This window comes from Danio rerio, chromosome 14 (assembly GCF_052040795.2).
Source record: "Danio rerio strain M-AB ecotype USA chromosome 14, GRCz13ab, whole genome shotgun sequence".
Classification (NCBI taxonomy): Eukaryota; Metazoa; Chordata; class Actinopteri; order Cypriniformes; family Danionidae; genus Danio; species Danio rerio.
The window spans coordinates 20,033,766-20,044,095 of record NC_141034.1 but is presented as its reverse complement, the minus strand read 5'-3'; positions in this window follow the sequence as shown (position 1 = coordinate 20,044,095).

Below are 10,330 nucleotides of genomic sequence, written 5' to 3'. Positions count from 1 at the left end.
TATATATATATATATATATATATATATATATATATATATATATATATATATCAAGTTGAAGTCCCCTAAATTATTAGCCCCACTGCTTATTTTTTCCCCAATTTCTGTTTCACAGAAAGAAGATTTTTCCAACACATTTTAAACATAATAGTTTTAATAACTCATTTCTAATATTTGACTAGATATATCTCAAGACACTTCTATACAGCTTAAAGTGACATTTAAAGGCTTCACTAGGTTAATTAAGTTAACTAGGCAGGTTAGGGTAATTAGGCAAGTTATTGTATATATATATATATATATATATATATATATATATATATATATATATATATATATATATATATATATAGCTTAAAGGGGTTAATAATTGTCCTTAAAATGGTGTTTAAAAAATGTAAAACTGCTGTTATTTTAGCCGAAGTAAAACAAATAAGACTTTCTTCAGAAGAAAAAAAATAAATAAATCAGACATACAGTAAAAATGTCCTTGCTCTGTTAAACATCATTTGGGAAACATTTAAAAAATTTAAAAATAAAAGGGGGGCTAATAATTCTTACTTCAACCGATATATATATATATATATGTCAGCGGAATATACCGCCAACTACACAACTACTTTTACACAACGGATGCCCTTCCAACCACAACCCAGCACTGGAAAACACCCATACACAATCATTGACTCAAGCATTCATACACTGAAGACAATTTAGCTTACCTAATTCACTTATACCGCATGTCTTTGGAATGTGGGGGAAACTGGAACACCTACAGGAAATCCCATGTGAACACAGAGCATGCAAATTAAGCAACAGTGCTAACCACTTTGTCATTATGCCATGCTATCCACTAAACATTAGTATTAATTTCAGAACATTCATTCATGCTTATAAATGGTTTGCTCAGTGCTATTTAAGTGTTAAGTGTTATTACAACCCAATTTTTCAATTATAATCAAAAAATGATGGATTTTGGCTATTAATTTAAATGACTACATTGTATGTCTAAAAATGGAAACCCTTAAAAATCAATGTGTGTATGGTTTCAACAGGATTTCAACATAAATAAAAAAAAAAAATTCTCAACTTCTAACTTTAAAGGTTTAAAAACGTTCGAGGTTACTAAAGTAACCCTTCGTTCCCCGAGGAGGGGAACGGAAGCACTATAAGTGGATTTGATTGTAAAATCCACGCATTGGGAGGTTCGGTTCAGAAGCTACTCGTCTGAAAGAGTATTGAACGGGCCAATTAAGAATGAATTGGCAGCGCAAGCCTGCGCAGGTGAGCGGCATAAGCAATCAACTGAGTATATAAGCTCACCTGGCGCCAGCAGACGCTATCCTTTTTAAGCTGAAGAGACTTTCAACAGCTAAGGGACAGTCATTATGGCGACGGAGTATAGTGCTTCCGTTCCCCTCCTCGGGGAACGAAGGGTTACTTTAGTAACCTCGAACGTTCCCCTTCGGGGGGAACTTCAGCACTATAAGTGGATTTGATTGTAAAATCCACGCATTGGGAGCCCATTGAAAGCGCCATAATGACTGCACCTTACCAACACCCCCGATGAGGAGATAGTCAAGCAAGCGTGACGCACCCACATCATGGGGGGCGCGGTCCTCCAACGTGTCCCTGGCCCTAATTTATCCTACTTCAACAGAAGTTTTACGGATTTATATATATTTTTTGGGAAGTCGTGAGCATCTAGATAATTCTAGGAAAATACGACAGTACGTTGGGAAGCGTGCAATCCCGATAGGGAGGACGCTGCGGAGGCCATCTGTTACCCAAGGGGGGATAGATGGCAGAATTTACATATGGACTAGCCCTAAAAAGGGGGAGTACGCATAGCAAAAGAGTGGTTAGCGGGGAGGGAAGACACGGGTCCGCCCAGGGGGGGGACTTAACCGTGGCGGAATAAGCATATGGGATCGCCTAGTGGGGATCACGCATAACAGGCACCTTTACCCAAAACGCGGGCTGACCAGCGGGCAGACCTACAACGTAGTGGGCCAGCAAGTGACTCCTCCGCTGAGTCAGTGCTGGGGGCCACGGAGGAATCTGCAGGGCTCACCTGACGGGGAACTTTACTGACAGATAAAAAGGCGCACGTATCTCCGTGTTAAGGAAAATGGTGCAGCAAGCGTGTTTCAACACCCTACCGAATTGTTTCCTCAATCACCAAGGGTTACCTAATACCCTTGAGGAAACCGGCTCCACTCGCAGATTGTAAAACCTTGCAAATGTGTTGGGTGTCACCCAGCCCGCAGCTCTACAGATGTCTGTTAGAGGGGCGCCGCGTGCGCGCGCTCGAGAGGATGCGGAGCTCCGAGTGGAGTGCGCACGCGCTCTCGGGGGACGCGGCTCATCTCGGCTCTGATAGTGAAAGAAAGGCATCCACAATCTAGTGGGAACTTATTTCGGTACGGCACTTCCCTGCTGCCGATCGCTATAACAGACGAAGAGCTGCTCAGATGATCTAAACTCTGAGTGCGGTCCGGATAAGACGCAAAACGCGAACTGGACAATAAAGAAGGGCTGGGTCTGCCTCCTCCGAGGGCAGCGCTTGCAGGCTCACTACCTCGTATTAAAACGGAGTGGTAGGAACCTTGGGCACATATCGCGGGCGGGGTCTCAGGACGTGAGAGAAGCCAGCCCAATTACAGGCACGAGTCACTGACCGAAAAATGCCTCCGGGTCCCCGACCCTCTAATCGATATCAACGCGACCAGCAGAGCTGTCTTCAGGGACAGAAAGATACTGAGTCGAGGATCGAAGGGATCTGACGCGGCTTGTGTAGCGAGGGCGAGATCCTAAGAGGGCATGAGAGGGGGCGGGGTGGATTAATTCGCTTAACGCCCCTGAGGAACCGGATGATGAGGTTATGCGTTCCCACGGTGCCGCCAGCCACCGCGTTATGAGAGCGGAGATGGCAGCCACGTAACCTTGAGTGTGGAGGGCGACAGCCTGCTCTCCAACTTCTCTCGGCGTAAAGAAAGCACAACGCTGATCTGGCAAATTACGGGGGTCTTCTCAGCGAGAGACACACCATTCAGTGAATAGACTCCACGTCAGGGCATAGGCGCGCTCGGGGAGGGGGCTCTAGCCCGAGTGACGGTATTAGCCACCGCAATCGGAGGTTACCTAAGTCTTCCTCGCGTCTAAAAATCTCTTCAAAGATCGGCGAGGGTGCCAGGTGGTGCCCTGTCCCTGAGAGAGTAGGTGCTCTCTCGAAGGGACTGCCAGGGGAGGGCTATCGCGAGGGAGAGCTCTGACATCCAGGTCCGGTTGAGCCAGAGGGGCGCAACCAGCAACCTGTTCCTCGTCCTCCCTGACCTTGCACAGTAACTGCGCGAGCAGGCTCACTGGGGGAACGCGTATTTGCGCGTGCCCCGAGGCCAGCTGTAAGCCAGTGCATCCGTGCCGAGAGCACTCGGTCAGGGAAAGAACAACTGGCAATGAGCGATCTCGGGGGAAGCAACAGATCGATCTGGGCTTCCCCGAATCGCGCCCATATCAGCTGAACAGACTCGGGGTGGAGTCTCCATTCTCCAGGACGCAAGGCTGCCGTGAGAGCGCATCGGCTGCACGGTTGAGCTTGCCTGAATATGAATGGCGTGCAGCGATTTCAGCCGCGGATGACTCCAGAGGAGCAGACGGCGGGCGAGCTGAGACATGCGGCGAGAGCGCATACCCCCTATACGGCTGATATACGCCACCGCCGCCGTACTGTCCGTCCTGACCAGCACGTGTCGCCGCTCCAGCACCGGAAAAAAACGGTGGAGAGCGAGGAACACTGCCAACAGCTCCAGGCGATATGCCAATGCAACTGGGTACCTTTCCACAGGTCCGCAGCCGCATACCCGCAACGCACAGCCCCCCAGCCCGTGTTGGAAGCGTGTGCTGAAACGACAACAAGACTGGACGCCTGTTCTAGAGACACCCAGGCCTGTAGGAACGAGGGGTCGCTCCAAGGGCTGAGGGCGCGGCGACACAGCGCAGTAACAGAGACTCGGTGTGCGCGCGCGTGCCATGCGCGTCTGGGGACTCGATCGTGATCAGCCAGTGCTGAAGTGGTCTCATATAGAATAATCCGAGCGGCATGAAGCGGCTGCGGATGCCATATGCCCCAGGAGCCTCTGAAATAGTTTCAGTGGGACCACTGTTTTACTGTCGAGCTCTCTCAGACAGTACAGCATCAGCTGAGCGAGCTCTCCGGAGAGGCGCGCTGCCATGGTGACCGAGTCCAACTCCAGCCCGAGAGAAGAGATCCTCTGCACGGGGGCGAGTTTGCTCTTTTCTCGGTTGACCTGAAACCCCCACAGGTGGAAGTGCCAGAGCACTTTGTCTCTGTGCATAATCAACTGCTCCGAGAGAGGGCAAAAATCAGCCAGTCGTAAGAAATCGAGTATGCAGATGCCCGCGAGCCGAAGGGGCGCTGAGGCACCCTCCGCGGGCTTGGTGAGGACCCGCGGAGACAGAGAGAGCCCGAAGGGGAGGGCTTTGTATTGCCAAGCTCGACCTTCAAACGCAAACCGCAGAAACTGTCGGTGGCGAGGAAGAGTGGAGACATGGAAATACGCGTCCATCAGGTCTAATGCTGCAGACCAACCCAGAGGACGAACGCACCGGAGGATGCGCTTCTGCGTGAGCATTCTGAACGGCAGCTTGTGCAGGCAGCGGTTCAAAACGCGCAGATCTAGGATTGGCCGTGACCCACCGCTCTTTTTGGGCACGATGAAGTGTGGGCTGTAAAACCCGCTCCACATCTCGGCTGGAGGGAGCGGCTCGATTGCATCCTTCGCCAGGAGGACAGCAATCTCCTCTCGCAAGACAGGGGCGGACAGGGGGCTGACCCTGGTGAATACACACCCGTGACTTGGGGGGCCGTTTCGCGAACTGAATCGCATAGCCGAGTCTGATTGTGCGTATGAGCCACCGCGAAGAGCTGGCCCGCGCTAACCAGGCAAGCAGAGCTCCCGCTAATGGACTCATCGCTACAATCGCTGACGTACCAGCAGTGGGGCAGCGCGGAGTGGGTGTGCTGATCCGGGAAGCTCGCGGGTCCCACGGAAAAGCTGGAGGTGAGATATTTGCTCTCACTCCAAACCCGAGCTCCGGAGAGGAGGCTCGAGGGGTTGGGAGAAAGGAGACCGTCCTCCCAGCGCTCGTGAGCCACTGGCGAAACGCACCGAATCTGCAAGCTAGAAAGCATAGCGTCCCAGACTGGCAGATTTCGGGCTGTCACATCTGGGGAAGTGAAAAGTGCCCTTTCATAATGTTTTCATGGCAGTAAAAAGTGCCGTTGGAAATGGGGCCCCGCCCTCCAGCGGGGAAAGAGCAAGTTCCCTCTTCTCCAGATGGCCTGTCCCAGGGGCGCTTCGCAGTCCGTTGCCGGACTTAGCGGCGTTCTGGGCAGGGGGGCTGCCTGCTTCCGAGGTGCCCGATGCGCTCGCTTCGCCGGAGGCGTGTGCGGGGGCGGAGCAGCTCTCGTAGGCGGGCGCCTTCGGCGAGGAGCAGGTATGAATGGCACGGCGGGCAGAGCGGGCTACGGACCGCCGATAAGACATCACCCACCAACTGCTCTCTCACCGCCTTGAATTCCTGGGTGAATTCACAGACAGTGTCGCCGAACCTGGCTGGGGATATGGGGAAGTCAAGAAAGCGGACTTTGTCGACTTTGCGCATATCAGCCAGGGGTGGCGCTCCTGGACCACTAATGTGGACATCGTCCTCCCCAACGCACACGCAGCGGACTCAGTAGTCCGAAGAGCTAAGTCGGCGGCGGTGCGAAGCTCGTAAGCCTGGGTTGGACCCACCCTCGTGCAGCTCGGCCAGCGCCTGCGCTTGGTAGCGCTGGTAGGTGGCTATCGCATGCAAGGCGGAAGCAGCCTGGCCCGCAGCTATGTAAGCTCTAGCTCCGAGGGAGGTAGATAACTTACAGGCTTTGGATGGGAGACGAGGCGGACCCCGCCAAGAAGAGGCGCCGCGCGGATTTACCGCCATCGCGCACTCAACCTGAGGAATCGCCACATACCCCCTGGCTGTTTCACCGTCAAGAGTGGTTAGGGTGGAGGAACACGCAGCACGAGCAGAAAAAAGTGCTTTACAAGACCGCGTGAGCCTACTGTGCACCTCCGGGAAGAAGGGAACGCCCCTCTAGTCGGTCCGGCCGCGGAGCTGGGGGATAAACCATCTCCAACCCACGGCCGAAGCAGCCCGGGAAAGCACGGCTAACATGTCCGTTTCAGGATCCGTAGTGACAGCGCTCACCAGCCCGAAGGGGGCGAGCGGGTCTGGATCATCATCGGACAATGAAAGCCCACCCTCCGATGCCGCGGTGGACATCTGGTCTCCGGTGTCATCGGGCGTAAGGGCTACCATCTGTTAGACGGATCGCTTCCCCCGCCCGAAGCTTGGATGGAGCGCTTAGAGGAGCGGGAGGTCCGCGGGCCCGTCGGCGACGGATTATCTCTCGCTGAAACCCTCAGATCTGCCCGAGTGCCCGCTGCAGAGCAGGGGACAACTGGGGTGGTTCGCCCTTTTGCAAAGGCTAACCGCGATCTTGCGCAACAGTCATGGCATCGCAATGACGACATGAACTGTCCGCGAGCAGCGCATTAACATGCTGGACCCCCAGACATGTAACGCAGTGCCCGCGCCCATCATCCGAGGACAGGAAACCACCGCATCCAGAAACGCACAGTCGGAGCGCCGTCCTGATAAGGACGTGCTGCACGACTGTGTTGCTCTTTCTGTGAAGTTTGCAACTTTATACGCACCGCTCTGGAGGACCGGACCCAAAGAACGCCAGGCAAGGGAGAAACCCAGCTCGACCGTCTGCCACTGCGTGTACACACTCTGGACCGGGAGAATGCTCTCGTTCGCTCAGAATCGCTGGTCACAGCAGGAGGAACCCTCATCGACTCGATCAGAAAGTCTCTGAAGCGAAAAGGATAGCGTCTGCTGGCGCCAGGTGAGCTTATATACTCAGTTGATTGCTTATGCCGCTCACCTGCGCAGGCTTGCGCTGCCAATTCATTCTTAATTGGCCCGTTCAATACTCTTTCAGACGAGTAGCTTCTGAACCGAACCTCCCAATGCGTGGATTTTACAATCAAATCCACTTATAGTGCTGAAGTTCCCCCCGAAGGGGAACTAGACCATTATCATCAATAAAATTCATATAAATCTGCTTTTTACATTTTAAAGTATGAGTATATGATGAGTATGTTTACTGTCATTGAATAAAACCTGACATTTAGGCAAAACCCCATGTTTTGATTTTAGGATACTTTCAGCACTTTAGAGTACAACTGACTGAACTATGGCAGGTGGAGAAAGTGGAGTGGTGCTAAAATCACACCGCAGCATTACAAGTTGCCTCAGAGTTCAAGAGCACTCACAAGGTGACTTTATATTAAATTGTATATTGTACGGTACACTTTTAGGACCTCTTTTAGCGTGTTTAGCTAGATCACTTCTTAAAATTGTTTGTACACATAGCTCCTTTTTTTTGTAAGTGTGCACAGGTCTCCAATAAACTTTTTGGATTAATTTCAAAAACAAAGACTGTGAGATTTTCGATGGATTGTATTGGATTGTTCCGGAGTTTAATTTGGATATATAGTGAGATCCAGTGTTTGGACAGAGCTGGCTGCAGTAATAAAGCGCATTAATAGGACAGTCTGTTATTGCACTTCAGACTTCTTTCTCCCTAGATGAAAACTCTATTGCACAGAGTCAAAGGTTACTCTCTCACAGCTCAGGAGACTTGATGGAGTGCTCTGTTTATTTTAAGTTTTATTCATAACTCGATCCTATATGTTTTTTTTTTTTTTTTTTTTAATCTTCAGGGGGAATAAAAATAAATCACATTCTGGCATATAGTAAAAGTACTAAGCTGTAAAAAAAATAAGAGTATAATTTCAAAAATAAGTTTATATTTTGCATTTTGGGGTCATCTGTCCTCTATGGCATGTTTTCCGACCTTGTTCTGGAGGCACACCAACAGTACATATTTGGATATCTCCCTTATCTGACCCATTCATTTCAGGGTTTTGTGTTTCTTCTAATGTTCTGATGAGTTGATTTAGGTGTGTTGATTAAAGAGAAGTTAAAAATGTATACTGTTGAGCTGCATCCGAAATCGTATACTTTTATACTGTATAGTATCCTACTACACTACTATACTATACATATACGTCCAAATTTATAGCATTCAAAAATCAGTATGCAAAAAGTACCAAGATGACCTGCTACTTCCAGCGAGATTCTGAAGTTTGCATCCCATGCATGCTGTGCTATCACATGATGTTCCGCGAAAGAATTCACTACATGGTTACGTGATCATGACAAAATGGCGTATGTAGTACATCCCAGTTCTATTCATACTGCTCACATTCATACTGTATAGAAAGTACTTTTTTAACGGCTGACGTTAGTACGTTTAAATTCAAATGCAATACCTAGTGAGTACAGTAGGCAACTTTGCTGTGCCTTCAGGAACTGGATTGGGAAACATCTAGGGACTCAAGGGAACTCTATGGAACAGTAGTTAAACTAATATCTTGAAGGATTACATAAGTTCAGTTTGGCTTTAACCCAATTAAACACACATCATCAAACTATATGCATCCATCAAGGATGTATGATACCTACATGCTACCTGTAGACGCAGGTTTGACCAACACAATCTCACGGCAATTCGTAACTTTTTCATTTAGTGGCTAATTCGTATGAATTCGTACGATCTAATTCGTACAATTTAGAACGATTTGCTTTTCCCCCAATGACGGTTGGGGTTAGGGGTGGGGTTAGGTGCCACGCCTCCTTTTTAAAATCGTATCATTTCGTACGACTGAAATCGTACGAATTCGTACGAATTAGCCACTAAACTGGCAAAACGTAAAATAGTTACGTTTTCTCGTGAGATCAGGCTGGGTTTGACAGTGTCTAACAAGATTTGGAGCCAATGTTTTGACATGCCCTCACAAATATATTCATACATTGTTCAGTGTCTTGTGTATATATTATTAGCTATATATAAAGGCAGATAAAATGTATGATTTACAGTAAATGCAAAATGCTCAAATGGGATTTATTTGATTCTGTTTTTAATTGTTGCTTATATTTCTGGTAAAAAATAAAATAAAATAAAATAAATAAATAAATAAATAAATAAATGATAGTAAATAAATCAACCATTAACAGAGTTGAAAATAACAGAGTTGCAATTTTTTACCGTTTTACTAAAATTGTTTTCACTAAATCGGAATTGTATAAATTTTTACCACACTAAAAGGGCTCATATTGGAGACACAGAATGCACTCATAATTTCAGAATCAACAATATGTCACAGAAAAAAGGCTATGGAAAAACGTATATATTCAATTTTTTTTTTTTTTTCTGAACATCTAATGAATGTGTAAGTTATGAAAAGGTGAAATAAAGTAAGAAAAAACAAGTAAATTAGACACTAAATTCTTCGAAACTGTCCAACACAGGTCATGTCTCTGTGGCATGTCAAAAAATGTAGTATTTAATTCTGCAATGATAGACAAGAAACTACAGTAAAAGCTTTGGGTTCGTGAATTAAGACACCAAACACTTTTACATTCGTACAACTTTTAACATTTTTGCCTAAACTTGCAATGTTCCATCTGGCTAGTGTATTTTAACAAGTACATTTTTAAGAAATTGTCAATTAGACATAAATAAGGTTGTTATTTATGGCTGTTATATGCTTTTATATGAACATATTTTTGACTGTGCCATTGTGCTTTAGAAGTGGTTGAAGATGAAAAATGTATATAGAAATGATCAGATCAATATAAAAAGGCATCTCCAGAGGGGAAAGGTCTTAATTTCATTATTTTTACCATACCTGCCAACACTTCCGTGTTTCCTGGCAGTCTCCCGTGTTTCAGATACATCTCCTGCCACCCTCCCGTTTTGATAATTCTCCCAGAAAACTTCAGTAATTTTACCCCGGCCCCAGACTTTAGTACAGTCTGTAAGACTCCCAGGTACCAAACTTTGGTATAGTAGCCTAACCGATTGCAGAAGCTGCCCGAAACCCACTCCATAGTACAGGTACTAACATGACAGTGCAGTTACTAACCTGGTTCTCAACTGTGTTATTAAGACACCACCCACCCATCACACCCACTAATTTTGTAGCCGAATCACATTTGCTGTATGAAATAACCAGCCTAGGGTACGTTTCCCAAACCCATCATTAGCCAACTAAGGTCGCAAGTTCTGTCATCACAAACATAGTTTGTTGATTTCCCATTTCCCAAATCGGTTGCAATTCAAAACATTCGC